This window comes from Rhineura floridana, chromosome 13 (assembly GCF_030035675.1).
Source record: "Rhineura floridana isolate rRhiFlo1 chromosome 13, rRhiFlo1.hap2, whole genome shotgun sequence".
In the NCBI taxonomy this organism is placed as follows: Eukaryota; Metazoa; Chordata; class Lepidosauria; order Squamata; family Rhineuridae; genus Rhineura; species Rhineura floridana.
Genome location: NC_084492.1, coordinates 31,674,191 through 31,691,243, shown reverse-complemented (window position 1 = coordinate 31,691,243; position 17,053 = coordinate 31,674,191). Strand labels below are relative to the sequence as shown.

Below are 17,053 nucleotides of genomic sequence, written 5' to 3'. Positions count from 1 at the left end.
TCTCCACCCTCTCAATATTATCCTCTCAACAACCCTGTGAGGTGGGTTAGGCTAAGAGACTGACTGGTCCAAGGCCAGTCAGCAAGTATGGAGGCTTCATAGAGCCATTGTTTCTGATGACAGAGCTCCCCTTCCCATGAATTTATCTAATTCCCTTTCTACGCTTTGTGTGAGTCACTCATAGAAAGAATAATAGTTAGTTGGCTCTCCAAAGGTCATGTAGTCCTACCCCCGGCCGATGCAGGAAATCCATGAAAGGTGGACCACTAGGGTCAGGGAATCTGGATACCAAGTCCTTTGAGGAATGGAGGAAAGAGCTGCTTATGTTTAGCCCGGCAAAAAGAGGATGAAGGGGATACATGAATGCAACGGAGACTGGTGGCTCCAATATCAGTGGGGCAATGAATCTGCTCCAGGTTTCAGTTCTATTTTTCAAGAAGTTGCCCAAGGTGCTTTCAGCCCCCCTGCATGAAAGACAGCTGCTTTCAGAGCTGTCATGCAGAAAACAGAGCAAACTTAATCTCTTTTGCTCCAAACGACAAAACTAGAACCGATGGGTGACCACTACAAACAGATTGTTTGAATAAACATTAGGAAAATAGGGAAACTGCCTTATAGTGAGTTAGGGCAAAGGTCCATCTAGCGCATTGTTATCTACACTGACTGGCAGTGGTTCTATCGCTGAACTATGGCCCTTTTACTACAGGCTGTTCGAGAGTGAAGCAGGGTGCTTTGGTAGGTGACGGGCTCTCCTTTGCCTGAGGTATTTAAGCAGAGGTTGGACAGCGAACTGCCAGAGATGCTTTAGTTGCAAGATTCCTGCACTAAGTACTGTCTGGGGTGGACTAGATGACTTCCAAGATCCCTTAGGATTCTACGAAATGGGAGAAAGTCCTCTCTGGCCCTTTTCTCCACACCCATGTCCGCTCAGTTTGTTGATCATAGAAACATAGGAAGCTGCCTTATACTGAGTCAGACCATTGGTCCATCTACCTCAGTATTGTCTACACCGACTGGCAGCAGCTCCCTAGGAGTTCAGACAGGAGTTCTTTCCCAGCCCTACCTGGAGAAGACGGAGATTGAACCTGGGACCCTTCGGTATGCAAAGCCACTGAGCTACAGCCCTATCTTGACTTGCAGTCTCAATTCAAGCCAGAAGAAAATGGTGTCAGCTCCATCAGTGATCTACAGTTCAGCAGCTTCACAATCTATCAACACCCTAAAGACAGATAAGGGCCAAACACTTTCCTGTGCTTGAGTGAAATGCACCTAATCTGGGCAAGGTAGTCGCCAGCCTAGAACAGGCCACTGGATTCTCCCTCTCCCTCTCCCTCACTTTGCCTGTAGGTATCTCAGCTGCAAAAGAAACGTAACCATAATCTCATCTGACTTCAGCTGTGTTCAAATTACAGCAAAAAGTGAAAGAAAGGGGGGGGGGAGAGAAGGAAAAGAAAGGAAGCAGACAACAAGCTGTAAATATTTAAAGAGACATAAAATCATTGGGAATCACGCCTTTATGAATATTTGATGAAGAAAGGTTAGCTCTACTGCTGGTAAATTACAAGAAATTATGTCCATCATGTGACTCTTGTCAGCAAAGGTTAATACAAATAGGTTTGGATTTAGTCAAGATGACAACGGGGATTAAAAAAGATTTGTCCTGTCTTCACCGCAATTAGTTTCCCCCATCTCTTATTAGTGTAACAGAGTTTATCGTTAGGATTATGGCAGCCAAAGCTATACCTTTCGGAGAAATAATTTTGGTTCTCATAATACTGTGGCAGTTCCACAATGCATTTTTCATCTCCGCTAAACTGGCTCTTAATTGCGCATTTCCAGAGGGAAGGAAACAACTGTCTACCCATGGAGTGCCACCAATTCTTGGCAGATATTCATTAACGTTTTGATGTCCCTGCCCTTTCTGTCCCGGAAAAAAGGGATCCTCATGCCAGCTAGCAACCACCATAAAGTAACACCAATCAAGCAAAAAAAAAAACTTTTAAAAAAACATGCAGATCTACAAACAAATGCTAGAGTGTCAGAGAGTGCTTACTGAAATGAATAAGTGAACAATAAGGCATTTAACTGATGCCTAAAAGCATACAACTGGGCCTCTTTAGGCTGTGGAATATTCCATAGTCTGGGTGACACTGCTAAGAAGTCCCTGTCAAATATTTTCCAGGTCTGGACTTCTTGGAATGGCGATTCCCAAACTATTTTTTGGGGGGAAACTAATGTGCCATGAGAGGTGCTGAAGTGTACTTTGAAAAATTACACCACTATGGCTGCATGCATCCACAGTCCAATGCCCTTGGAGCCTCTGTGACACTCTTATCTCCCTGGCCCGGAAAGCTATGATACACATTTAGCAATGAAGCGTTTTTCTTCTCAAAACCCATGCCACAAACACCTTTCATGGCACTCCTCCCAATACATGCATAAGTATAAAAGTATGCTAAGCCAAGCTAGGTGGAAAAAGCAGAAGGCACAACACAGCTGCAGACAAAAGGGGGCTATCGCAGTAGCCAGCCAAAAATGACAAATCGTAATTGGCATGCATGGCTCAATTGGATCGCAGGCAGTGGTACTTTGGGGATTCCACTGAGACTTCTTCCTGCAGACGCAGACTCTTCCTTCCACACTTAGAGCCACGTGGAAGGAGGGCATTTAACACACCAGGGAGTCTTGCTGGATTATCAGATCAACTGATCAATACGATTGACAATACTTCTGTCTAAAAGCATCGGGGCCCTGCCGTCAGAAATCTACATAATAATGGGGCATTCAGAACCTTTGCCGATACATTACCTTTGACCTGCTGCTTCCACAGTGGACCCAAGAGGCAACTCAAACCTTTCCACCTAACTGATTTCCAGCTGCCTGCTTGAATCAAATGTACCCCTTCAGACCAAACTGTGACCCAGGGAGAAGGAGGAGGAGGAGGAGGAAAGGTAACAAAAAAAAATCTAGAGCTAAATCCAGAGTCCCTGAGGCATAAAAAAACACAACCCACAGCGGTTCAGGTCATCCCATTGCCACTCCGAGGAAGCCATCTCATCATCTGCTTCCATGGGGCTCCTGTAAAATCTCAACAATGCACTCGGCATTATGGGACTCAGTGGAATACAAATGGCTTCTTCATGTAGTCCGTTTGTTTGCAGAGATTTGAGCTACCTGAAGAGTAACTTCCCCGCTCTGTGACATACACCTGGCCCTCTTGAATAAACATCATGACAAATTTCAACTTGCTGAATTTAACGCTGTAAAAAGCAACCCAGGTTTTTATTGCTTCTGTTGAAGATAACTCTGAAAGACAGAAGGACGGGGCCTGGCAGATTCTGAAAAGACTTCAGAATGCATTAGTGAGACAAAACAGCAGCATGAGGAAGGGGGAAGAAAGTATTCCCACTAAATCATGAGCATAAATGCAATGTACCAGTTCTGACTGTTGTCTTGATGAGTTGTTCTTATGGGCATCTCTCCATCAAAAGGAGTGTGGGGGCAACCTGTTCCAACGAGGAAACATCACTCAGATCAAATGTACTACACAGGAAACATGGGTTGGCAAGGAAAGGTTTCAAACTGGTGCTTGGCTAGAAAAACCCCAAAGAACTGCAGCAACGACAAATACAGATGTTCCCTCAAATGTGCAAACATCCTACAAAAGATGAAAAGTATCACAGGGCAGACGAAATGGGGCTGATTGATTCACAGCTCTACACACACACACACACACACACACACACACACAGGGACATTCCCAGTTTTACCTGGAGATTCTGGGGACTCAACCTGGGACCTTCTCCATACAAGGCAGATGCTCGCCCACTGAGTGATGTCTCTTCCCATAGTAGGCAGCGTGGTTGGATTAGCCAGCAGTGTGCTTGTGCGGTGGAAGCCTGGCATTGTGTGCGACTGACATCGTCCTTAAACCACATATTTATTTGTTACATTTCCACCCCACCCTTCTTCCCAAAGGAGCCCATTCTGAAGCAGTAATGCTCAGCTGCGGCTTCTGCTGAAGTGGGGATTTCCTTGAGGACAGGCACTGTGGGTGAAACCAGACTTTGCCCCATAATGAGACCCGGTGCAGTATAGTGGCTAAGGGATTGAGCTGTGAATCAGAAGGCCCAGAGTTCAAATACCGCCTCTGCCATGAACTCGCCAGGTGGCTTTAGGTGTGCCACCCTCTTTTAGCCTCAGACCTCCCCCCCTCCAAAGGGCAATAATAGTCATTTACCTTATAGAGTTGTTGTAAAGCAAGGTGGGGGGAACCATTGGACCTTCAGATGTTGCTGAACTACAACTCCCATCATGCCTTGCCACTGGCCATGATTGCTGGGGTTGATCTTCAGCAACATCGGGAGGGTCAAAGGTTCCCCACCCCCTGTGGTCTAAGTTACAACTAGATAATGCATGCAAAGTGCGTTGAAGGCTTGGGAGTGCTATACAAAGAGATTAATAATTATTAGAACGCCCAGAGAATTGTGACATCATCACTCTGAGCTTCCTGACCCCTGGCCTGTGTCATTGGCTGCTGCTTGTAGGGGCGGGGAAACCCAGTGTGGCGATGTGACATCACAGATTGCATGGACAGGAGCCAACCACCATCATACGTTTTTGGCACTTATTAAAAATGCATCTTTTTGTGCAAGCATTTCCCAACCACTGAGGGTGGTTTTAATAGCCTTCAATGCTGTAGTGATGATGATTTTATTGTATTGAGTTGTTGCATCGATCTGGTGTCTGTAGTTAACTGCTCTGAGAATTTTTAATGGAAAGGGGTTGACAAATATTTTAAAATGCAATACAATAAAAATAGACAGATGGGATGGGGGGTCAGGACTGTACCTAGAGTGTCCCCTCACACCCTCCACCCAACGGGTCAGAACACAGCCCATAGGTGAACAAATTGTATGCACTCAAGGGCTGCATTCAGACAGCAGTTTACTCCATTTTCCTGATATTTCCTTACCACTTCTGGAATCTAGTGGAAGTTTAGTGCTCATTTCCTTGTTAATTGGTTCCAGAAAAAATCCGTTTGCAGCCCCATTCACCCAGAAAAATGATGAAATTTGGGACAGTATACTGGCACATGGTTCTTTCCCACCATTTTCCTGGGAGAATGATGAGGGAACAAAAGTGTGGATGTGCGTTAAGGGTGGGGGAGTAGCAGCATGTGCAATGACATTTGTTGTGTTGCACCACGCTCACTGGTGTGAATGAAATTTAGCACGACATGGTGGTATATCAGTCAAAAAGCCACAGGTCATAAAGAGAGGAATGTTAGAAAATGGAACAGAAACGTTAGCATTATAACCAATAAAACTAACACAATGAACCCCATCTCTGAATGCAACCAAGCTCTTTCCATGCAAAAGGAAGGGACTCCAGTTACACTAACAGACTCTGCGCACACAGTTGACCCTGAATAAATGAAGGCATGGAGGTTGGGAATGAGGACAGCAGGCATATTCCTACCCGTCCCCCCAGATTCACTGAACTTCTGCACAAGGCTGAAGCATAGCAGCTGAAGTATAGGTCGGGACCTCTGGCCTAGGGACCAAATGTGGCCCTCCAGAGTTCTGTATCTGATCCTCAAGGTTCTCCCCTAAGCAACACTCTCTTCTCAAGCTCCAGCTGTTACCAGCCCTCCTTGAGTCCTTTGCCTGGCTAGAATGTGTCCTTGATCTATGTTAATGCCACTCGCTTGCAGGGATGGATGATGGAGAAATGGGGCCATGTGTGGGTCTAGAAACCTCTGACTTCAGTGTGGCTATTGTCAAAGGTAAGAGTCACATTCATTGTTGGCTCGCTTTTGCCTCTGGTCTCACTCACCACTGGCATGCAGCCTCTGGAAGGTTGCTCTCAAGGCAATGTGGCTCTTGGGCTAAAGAAGCTTCCTCACTCCTGAGGAAGAATGTTGAACCCGTGCCAACAGGCCTGGGTTCAAATCTGCACTCATCCATGAAGCTCACTCAACAGCCTTGGCCTAGTCACCCTCTCCAAGCCTAATCTATTCCACAGGCTTGTTGTGAAGATGAAATGGAAGCAGTTCAGACACGATTCCCTTCAAGAAAGGCAGAGTAACACGGTCAAAATCAATGCACTGGGTGAGTTTTCTCACAGTGCTTCTTTTTAGTATTCTTACCTGGCATAGTTCCTGACGTGAGGCGGGGGAAGAAAATTCTGGCTTTCTTACTAGAATTGGCATTTCAAAGTGCATAAGAGTTTGTCACGGTAAGTTTCATGTGGTATAAAATTCAATTTTTATTACAGGTTTATTAAAGAACAGTTGTTTCACCAACAGTTAATTAAATCTGCTATCTAAATTGAACAGAAAATTACAGGGCAGGCAAAGCTTGTAAAAGACTCTATTACAGATAAGGACATATTTGGTCATCTGAAGAGTTTGACATCAATTTTGAAAGCGGCATTGTTCACAAACTGCTCGGCAGTTTTCTTGAGCTATTGGAAGCCACTTTTATTCTTTTCTATCCATTCATTACAGTGTCCTATGTGCTGAGCAGCATCACTGTTATTTTAAAGTTACTTTTCACTAATTAAGCGTGAGATAGTTTCTCTGGAGGCAATTTAAAAAAAACAAAAACCCTCTGATCTCATTATGTTATCTTTAAAGCTTAGAATGCACCAACATTTCATTTTGCTTTGATGGCACTATAGTATCCATATTATTTTAACTATAAAAGCAATAGAACAGTGAGGTTAGCATGATAGTCCACATCTGCACTATACATTTAAAGTGGTATCATACTGCTTTAAATACTCATGGAACTCCCCCCCAAGAATCCTGTGAACTGTAGGTTGTTAAGGGTGCTGAGAGGTATTAGGAGACCGCTTTTCCCCTCACAATTCCCAGAATGGTTTGACAATCACTTATTCTTCCCAGGGAATTCTTTACAAATTACCATACAAACAACCACCACCTTAATAAACTACAGTTCCCAGGATTCTTGGGGGGAATCCACGAGTATCTAAAGTGGTATCACAGTGCTTTAAATGCATGATGTGAATGTGGCCTAAGAAAGAGTTGAAATGGAAACGGACTGCCTTCAAGTCGATCCCGACTTATGGGGACCCTATGAATAGGGTTTTCATGGTAAGTGGTATTCAGAGGGGCTTTATTATTGCCTTTCTCTGAGGTTGAGAGGCAGTGACTGGCCCAAGGTCACCCAGTGAGCTTGATGGCTCTGTGGGGATTTGAACCCTGATCTCCCAGGTCATAGTCCAACACCCTAAACACTACACCACACTGGCTCTCAAGAGTCACAACCTCGTTAAACATACAGTAACAATTGGAGGATGCAAATAAACCGAATTTTCCCATACCGCCTTGCTCAGATCAGGGATAGGGAACCATTTTCCAGCCCACATTCCCCTCTGGGCGACCTTCCGGAGGCCACGTGGTGGGCAGGGTGGGTGGGGATTGAGGCAAAGGCAGGTGGAGCAACCTAGGCCTCTAGTGACAAAGATGGATCCAGGAGCACCTCCAGTCTACAGATCTGCTCTTTCAGATGGAGTACTATCTCATCCAAAGCAGGCAACTGACCAATTATCTGAACTCGAAACCACCAACCTACAGTGCCTCCATCTTGCTAGGATTCAGACTCAGTTTATTTCCCCTCATCCAGCCCACCACCAAGTCCAGGCAGCGGTCCAGGGCTTGCATGGCCTCTCCTGATCCAGATGTTACAGAGAAATAGAGCTGCAGAGAAATACTGCAGACACCTTGCCCCAGTCTCCTGATAACAGCTCCCAAGGGCTTCATATAGATGTTAAACAGCATGGGGGACAAGATGGTAGGTACCCTGCAGAACCCCACAGCACAACTGCCCAGGGGTGAAAAACAATCACCAAATGCTATTTTCTGAAAAACAGTGCTTCCAATACCCATCTCACCAAGTCAGCCCAGAAGGATACCATGGTCAATGGTATCAAAAGCCACTGAGAGATGAAGTAAGAATAACAGGGTCACACTCCCCCTGTCCTTCTCCCAATAAAGGTCATCCATCAGGGCGACCAAGGCTGATTCAGTCCCATAACCAGGCCTGAACCCAGACTGAAATGGGTTATTATTATTTAAAATAATACCCAGGTTATTTATCTTGTTAACGTTCTGATTTTTTAAAACAATTGTTCAAATGTCCCAATGTGGCTCCAATAAATATACCAGTTCACTTTTTCTGGCCTCCTGACATACTTAGAAGAAGAAGAAACCCACATGCTTCTGTTCTTCCTGGACTACAGGTATGAATAGTCTTGCAGGTAGAAAATTACTCTGAACATAAAAAGAGCCTGCTGGATCAGGCCAGTGGCCCACCTTATCCAGCATCCTGTTCTCACACTGTCCAATCAGGTGCCCATGGGAAGTGTAAGTGCACTCTCCCTTCCTGTGGTTTCCAGCAACTGGTATTCAGAATCATACTGCCTCTGATTATGGTGGCAGAGCATAGCCATCATGACCAGCAGCCAATGATAGCTTTGTCCTTCATGAATTTGTGTGATCTTCTTTTAAAGCCATCCAGGTTGGTGGCCATCACTACCTCTTGTGGGAGTGAATTCCATAGTTAACTATGTGCTGCATGGAGAAGTAAAAAATCTGGGGAACAGTTAAGTTAGAAGCTTTCATTCTGATGTGCTAGCTTTCTACATGCAGGGATATTTGTTTTATATTCATTCAAACATGCAGCCCTCTCTGCCCCACCCCCATGCAATCTGAAGCGATACAGTTCAGAATGGACTGTATCACATGAATCAATTTACTGACCTTTCAGCTTGAACCTTAGTCTTTCATTGACATCAGGTTCTTTGGCTGATTTGCCACAGCGATTAAAATGGCTGCTATTCTAAAATTATTTCAGCTTGCCTGAAAGGGGGAAAAATGTTTAGATTCTTATCACATTAGGATGTCATGGATTGTTAAACTGGCAAGAATATTTCTGTTTATTCCAATTAGTGAAATCATTTGCTGGTGGGAGACATTTCAGATAGAAATATCCACTTTAAAAATAAACCTTGTTCCAGTGGGAAAGTCATCCTTTGTCTGACAATTCAGGCAATGTTATTTAGAGATTTTTAATTGCTCAGTTGATCTGTGGGCAAATCTCAATAATCAAAACAATATAAATCTGAGTTGGGTGGGTGGTTGTCTTTTTTTTAATAATTGTAATAAAATGCTGGTAATACCTAGGGAACAATAACTTCTGCAAGATTGGCAGTGTCAGAATTTATTTTCCAATATATCTCTGTGCGTTTTTTTTAAAGTATAACACTTTTAAAAAAAGTTCTCATTTGCTCTAGGAAAGAATGCCAATATGCCATATTAACGTTCATCAGGGCAACTGTTGTCTGCTTAAGTATAATTAGCAGGGAAATCAAACTGCAACTAGTGCTCCTAGAAGCATTTAACAAAGATTGTAATTCTTTTACATAAAAAACACACTGTAAGTCTCCTGCAGAATGTGAGTTACGAAATAGAAAGAAAACTGAAAATAAAAATAAAGAACCCTGTGCAAACTCTACCACAGGGGCGGGGAACTTTGTCCTGGGGCCCCACATATGGCCCTCGGAACCTTTCTGTCTGGCCCTCAGGACTCTCCCCATATCCCCATATCCTCATTCCCTTCACTGGCCTCGTTTCACACCCTCATTGAGGTGTTTTTTCCCCTGCCTGTCTGGAATGTGATCTTGAACCGTGACAATGATTCTGGCTCGCCTGGATGGAGGATACAGAAGGGGTGTTGGAAAATAAATTCTGACACTACCAATCTTGCACAAGTTAGTGTCCCCCAGGTATCTTACCAGCATTTTATTACAATTTTTTAATTGAAAAAGTGTGTGTAGAAGCTAGCATACTGAACAAAAAATGAACTTTAAAAAAATGAAAAAATGTACATTCATTGCTCCGCACACTTTTGGCTCTGGCTCTGCCCACTACTGGCATGTGGCCCCTGGATAGTTGTTGTGAAGGGAACGTGATCCTCAGGCTGAAAAAGCTTCCCGACCCCAGTGACTGGAATGAGTCTGCAGCTCTAAGCAATAGTGTGTTTGCATTCATGGAGCGCATATGTACATCTAGAGCCAGTACCAAGCACTGGCATCATCGGGCTTCTGCCAAGGGCCAGTACCTTAGCAGGGGGCTTACTGATGAGAGCCCCCTAGGCTTGCTGCTTTCCATATTCTTCCCCCACTATGGCAAGATGCATTGTATTTCTATTTAGATTAATAGCAATTATTTCTAAATTAACATCTATACATACCAATATATGTCATCTTTTTTGGTGATGCTTTCCTGCTTTGGGGCATATTGGGACATTCCATCCCTGTGTAGATGCAGACGGGGTGACAGAAGTAGAGCAGGTCCACTCTCAGTCCCCCCCCATCCACATGGGCTGGACTAGAAGCGCAGGAGACTGCCTTATACAGAGTCCGACCATTGGTCCATCTACCTCAGTGTTGTCCACACTGACTGGCAATGGCTGTCTGGGATTTCAGATCTCTCCCAGCCCTACCTGGAGTTGAAGCTGGGACCTCCTTCTGCATGCAAAGCAGATGCTCTACCATGGAGCTACAGCCCTTCTCCGCTGGAGAAGCATCATCCAATCCAGCCCGGAGCTGTTCAAATGTGTCAAACTCACAACCAACTTTTTGGTGCAAAAAAGCCTTATAGGTCTCTGACATTTTCTCCCTTCCTGCCACTAATACTGCAGCTGGTATAGCACAGAGGGGAGGAGAGCCTGGCAGGGAGGAGTCCAGAGTCTGTGACTTCCAATCCCCACTCATGTCTCCTGGGTATCAAGGGCCAGCTAAAGATCACCCCCACAGGGAGTGGCTCAGGGGTTACATGCCCTGACATCTGTGCAGCCGTGGGCAAGCTGCATAGTCCCAAGGAGCCCAGTTGCCCCCCATCTGGTAGTTGCGGACAAGGAAGGGGCTGGCTTGTGCAGCTGTGGCAAGCTGAGCAGGCCCTAGCCAGCTGGGGAGGACTAGCCTCAGAGGAAGGCAACAGTAAACCCCCTCTGAATGCCGCTTACCATGAAAACCCTATTCATAGGGTCGCCATAAGTCGGGATCGACTTGAAGGCAGTCCATTTCCATTTTTTTTGCCACTAATACCTAATTTTCTACTCACACCTGTAATTCTGAAACCGATTCTGATTATTTGGAGGGAGGAAGGGAAAGCATGGCAATACCAAGATCCAAAGCAACTTTGAAGAATACCAGGAGAACAACCAGCCTTTCCAGAGCCTCCTGTACACACACCAGAGGGAGCGGGTCAGAGGAGACTGCCCTATGCAAGCCGCATAGGCTGTAATAGAGTCACACACATATCAACCGCTGATCAAAGCCCTTCTTAATGTGTGCACAAAAGCTTTTAAAAACGGCAGCCTAATCTTATCTTGCAGAATGCAAAATGACTGTTCTGTATGCTGCAGCAGGAGGCTTTCTAGAGCTACTGCTCTAAGCTCTAGCCAGGTGTTTTTCTCTTTATGATCTCATTCTGGCATTTGTGCATCTACAAACGTAGTGGGAACATTCCAAGTTGCCACACTATAGCGGGAGGTAAAGCAGTGTCTGAGTCTGACGTATCCGCCAAGGAGCACTCTGCAAAAGGACTTGTCTGTCCTTTGGAGATTCTTGGAGTATCTCAACTGCTTTAACAGAATACAAGCGACCCAGGAATGCCCAGTTCCTTGCCAAGGGACAGGTGATGGTTTGGGATTAGAACAGACATGCACGACAACAGAAACATGAAGTGAACTCAACGAAACAGGCTGGAAGTAAGCTCTCCTTGCAACAGTCCAATTGGTAACGTTTTCATGCTAAATACCAATGAAAACGATGGGCTGTATTCAACGAAGTTCTACTTGAATACAACCCATAGTTAGTCTTTTTCATTGGTATTTAGAACACTAAGTTCTACTTGGGTTTGTTTGTTTGTTATATCCCTTCGATTACGGCTTATGGCAACCCTATGAATCAGCAACCTCCAATAGCATCTGTCATGAACCACCCTGTTCAGATCTTGTAAGTTCAGGTCTGTGGCTTCCTTGATGGAATCAATCCATCTCTTGTTTGGCCTTCCTCTTTTTCTACTCCCTTCTGTTTTTCCCAGCATTACTGTCTTTTCTAGTGAATCATGTCTTCTCATTATGCGTCCAAAGTATGATAACCTCAGTTTCATCATTTTAGCTTCTAGTGATAGTTCTGGTTCTATTTACAGTAGACCACTGAAATGAATGAACCTAAATTAGGTTGAAACCCAATACATGGGTTCAATGGGACTTACTCCCAGGTAAGTGTGCATTGGATTGCAGACTTAGCAATATTTCTTAACTTTGATGGGTCTACTCTGAGTAGGAGTAAATTGAGTACCTCCCTAAAGTTTTAGGGTGTTCAGCTGCAATGCTGAAATTCCAATCCAGTCAAACTGATTTATAGATACAGGCCCCATCTGCACTATACATTCAAAGCAGTTATCATACCACTTTTACAGTCATGGCTGCCCCCCCCCACAAAGAATCCTGGGAACTGTAGTATGTTAAGGGTGCTGACAGTTGTTAGGAAACTCCCTTATTCCCCTCACAGAGCTACAATTCCCAGAGTTCCCTTGGAAGAGGAGCTGAGAGTTCAACCACACTTGAGAATTGTAGCTCTGTGAAGGGAATAGAGGTGGTCTTCTAATACTTCTCAGTGCCCTTAACAAACTACAGTACCCAGGATTTTTGGGAGAAGCCATGCCTGTTCAAAGTGGTATGATATTGCTTGAAATGTATAGCACAGATGGGAACTCAAGGGGATGTACATGGTTCTCCCCTCGCCTGCCATTTCATCCTCACAACAATCCTGTGAGGTGGGTCCGGCCAAGAGAGTCTCTCTGCTTCTCTGATGCTCTAACCTTAACACCATTCTGGCTTTTCTATGCCTTGTTATTTAATTACTTTGTTGTTATATCGTTGGGCAATATCCAACTTTGTCATCCTCAGAGATAAGGACGGGAAAACCTGTCAGTTTCAGTTCATCTCAGTTTTCCAATCTTAAATTCAGTTCTCCACATTTCCACATCAGTTTGCAATTTTTTTAAAAAAATTGGCATGAAAATTCATCGTTCTCCTAATACACATTTTATAAGCAATCTTGCTGAATAAAGACATTTTTTGCAAAGCAATTTTCCCTAGGACAATGCATTTTTGTGTGTTATTTTCACTAACAATATGCCTGTTATGCACACTTTACTTCAGTATATGCATTTTTATGCATGGATGGAGAAATTTGGAAAAGTGCAAATTTTGAAGAATGGCCATGTTTTGGTTCCCATATTAGTTCAGAAAGTGTGAATTAGGTAAGTTTACCTTTGAATACGAACGGAATCCATCCCACCCCCCCAATCCTTACTGATAGCAGACCAAATAATATTAATGGACAATTACAGTAAATTCCATCAATTTCAATGGGTTTACTGAGTGTGACTTAACATTGGATCTCACCCTCTGTGTATGTTTAGAATTGGGAATGTTGGGAATCAAATTGAACAGACAAGTATCACGGTAGCACTCAGAGTTATTTATGAGTGATGCCTCAAGTCATTTTCAGATTGACAAACATGTAGGGAGAGAGAGGAATGAATTCCTGTAAGCAAAAGGGAAACACAGATGGCTAGATAATTCTTCACTTAGAGATATAAGGGAGCATGTAGGTGTTGACTCCAGCTGCAACGGAGAATGCATAACATAGTGAAGAAGAGTCTTCATCTGAAATTAATCAAGCCAATAAAGACACAGCTCAGATACATACAACTCCTTGTGTTTCATACTGGTGCCTTCTCTTCCTTTTCTTCCCAAACCTTAGGTATGTTTTGTTGTTGTTATATGCCTTCAAGTCAATTATGACTTATGGTGACTCTATGAATCTTACATATATATATATGTACTATACAAGCACTAGGACAAATTATGTTCATACACACACACTTGTGATTAACAAAACAGAGGTTTTTATTGTAATACCATAACATTTCAGCTTCCGCCTTCATCAGCTGCCAACATATAAATGCTGTTACCAAGGTGGCAGTTATAGAGCTTTGAGGATGGAATGCTCAGAGGGGCTTCATTTGCAGAAGCTAAGTAGTGGTGGTACTGTCCTCCAGGTTCAGGCCATGTGGTGCCAATGTGTCCAGAGAGTATATGCAGAAGTTCTCCCTTTTAGTCAATGCTGCTGGATCTGTTGCCATCTCTATAGCTGTTATAGAAAAGTCGAACAGGATGTGACCCTCCATGTTGAAATGTTTTGCAACTGGTTGCTCCACTTTTTTTGTTAAGACTGCCGATTTGTGGTTTCTGAAGCATTTGCGCAGGACAGTTGTGGTTTTTCCTATGTATTGGATACGACATCCTGGTCTTTTGCATTCGATGACATAAATTGTACTGCAGGACCTGCAGGTGATGTTCTGTTTGATGTAATATGTCCTGTGTGTTTTCATGGTAAGTGGTAGTCAGAGGGGGTTTACCATTGCCTTCCTCTAAGCCAGCAGCACCCGATATTCCCAGGTGATCTCCCATCCAAGTACTAACCAGGCCTGACCCTGCGTAGCTTCCGAGATCAGACAAGATTGGGCTTGTTCAGGGTAGTATGGCTGTAGGCAGGTACGTTACATGTATACAGATAATTTCAGGGGTTACCAACAACCATGAATCCCATTCGCTGTGCCAAAAATTGCATCAAGAGTCCAACATTCAGGTAAGATATCAAGTAAATAAATAAATAAGAGAAAAGCAAAGGTCTTTACCAAGATCAAAGAATTCCCAAACAGCACAGGCTGTAATCCTACATGAGGGATGGGGCAGAAATTTGATTCAGTTTGCATTTAAAGCCGAATTTATCAAATCCACAGTTTTCAAAATAACCTGAAAATTGAAACACAGCCACCCTTCAGAATTCACACTGTTCTGGATGTTGCAATGCAGTTCTCCAATTAAGCAATGCTTGCAAAAACACATATATTAGGGGAGTGTGTGCATAAAAAGGAATATATTAGTGAAAATATACAAAAATGCATTACATTAGAAGAAATCAGAGCTTGGAAAAGTTACTTTTTTGGAACTACAACTCCCATCAGCCCCAGCCAGCATGGCCACTGGACTGGGCTGATGGGAGTTGTAGTTCAAAAAAGTAACTTTTCCAAGCTCTGGAAGAAATTGCTTGTGAAAAACTGCATATTTAGGAGAAACCCACATTAAAATGCTGGAGAATTTTCATGAGGATTTTTTTAAAAAAAATTGTAAATTGCTGCAGAAATGTGGCAAACTGAATTTAAGACTGGAAAAATGAGTAACTGAGAGATCAAATTGACAGATGCTTCCTTCCCTCCCCTACATGCATTTCCTAGGGAATACAGTCAGTGGGGTCTACTTACTAGCATAAGATTGAGCAGACAGAGTCTCTGTCACATACCTTGCTGTGTTAATTCTCAGTCACACACACCCATGAAGATGCTAAACCAGTGTGTGTTGTGAGAGCCGTGGAAAAAGTGAATGCCACACTAGGGATCATTAGGAAAGGGACTGAAAATAAAACTGCCAAAATCATGCCATTACACACATCTGTGGTGCAACCACACTTGGAATACTTGTATAGTTCTGGCAGCCTCACCTCAAAAAGAATATTGTAGAGCTGGAAAATGTTCAGAAAAGGGCAGTCAAAATGCTTAAGGGGTTGGAGCAATTTCCCTAAGAGGAAAGGTTACAGCATTTGGGGCTTCTTAGTTTAGAGAAAAGGTGAGTCAGGGGTGTGTATAATATGGTGCATTGTGTAGAGAAGGTGGGCAGGAGGAGTTCCCCCCCTCTCTTATAACACTAGAACTTGATGCCATCCAATGAATCTGAATGTCAGAAGATATAGAACAGACAAAAGACAGTACTTCTTCACACAGTGCATAGTTAAACTATGGAATATGCTTCCAACAAGATATAAGGATGGCCACCAACTTGGATGGCTTTAAAAGAGGATTAGAGAAATCCAGGGAGGAGAAGGCTATCAGTGGCTACCAGCCATGATGTCTATGCTCTACCTCCACTGTTGGAGGTAGGATGCCTCTGAAAGCCAGTTACTGGGAATCACAGATGGGTGGGAATCACAGATGGGGGAGAGTCCTGATGCACTCAGGTCCTGCCTGCAGGCTTCCCATTGGCATCTGGTGAGCCACAATGAGAACAGGATGCTGGACTAGATGGACCTTTGGCCTGATCCAGCTGGGCACTTCATATGCTCTGATGTTAAGAACCCAGTTTTGCAGAACTCAAGCAATCAAATGTTTAGTACAGTCAACTGACTCTTCAATATAGAAATCTGGATGACAGCACAGAGATGACATCTGTGGGTGAACTATGATAATATGCTGCTCCAAATAGAGACTTGCTAGATGTTAACTTACAGGTGCAAAGCAGAACATCTCAACCTTCCCTGGGAAGCAACTGGTCTGTGAATAACTGGAAGGGAACATTCATGCTTGGCCACCCCACAAACTCTAGACAACTGGCTCCTCTCATGTAATACAGGCAACAGCAGCCGGTACGTCATTAAAACTCAAGACTCTTTGGCAGGCATGGACGCTGAGCATGGCTTACAGTTCACATCTGTTGATAATGACAGGAGGCTGAGTCTGTTTCTTTCCACTAAAGACCAAGTACACAATCCAGTGCAGTTAATCAATAGGATAATGGAATGAATCAATAGCAAAGATTTTTAAAAGGTCTTAATTAAAGAAACACTTGCAGATACAAACGACGTCTTCAATCTATTGATGGTACCAGGGTGAAGGGTTAAACACAAGCAAAAAACCAGTCAACTTTATTTTGCATGCATGCATTTCGCTGAACAACCCAATTGCTTTTGGGATAGCCTGAGTTATCCAGCTAATCAATGTCATCACTGTGCCAAGCGGGTAAATGGGCCTAGATATTCTAAACTCTGTTAACTGTTAAAAGACAACATCACAGTACTGTGATCAACAAAAATGACGTTCACATCTTATGTC

At 43.7% G+C, this 17,053-nt stretch overlaps 1 protein-coding gene and 1 pseudogene across 1 annotated transcript in view; both read right to left on the bottom strand.

Annotated features, from left to right (window-relative positions):
- FTO (FTO alpha-ketoglutarate dependent dioxygenase) overlaps positions 1–17,053 on the bottom strand; it is a 326,926-nt gene that overhangs the window by 24,311 nt on the left and 285,562 nt on the right. The window lies entirely within an intron of this gene.
- Positions 14,543–14,661, bottom strand: LOC133369513 (5S ribosomal RNA; annotated as a pseudogene).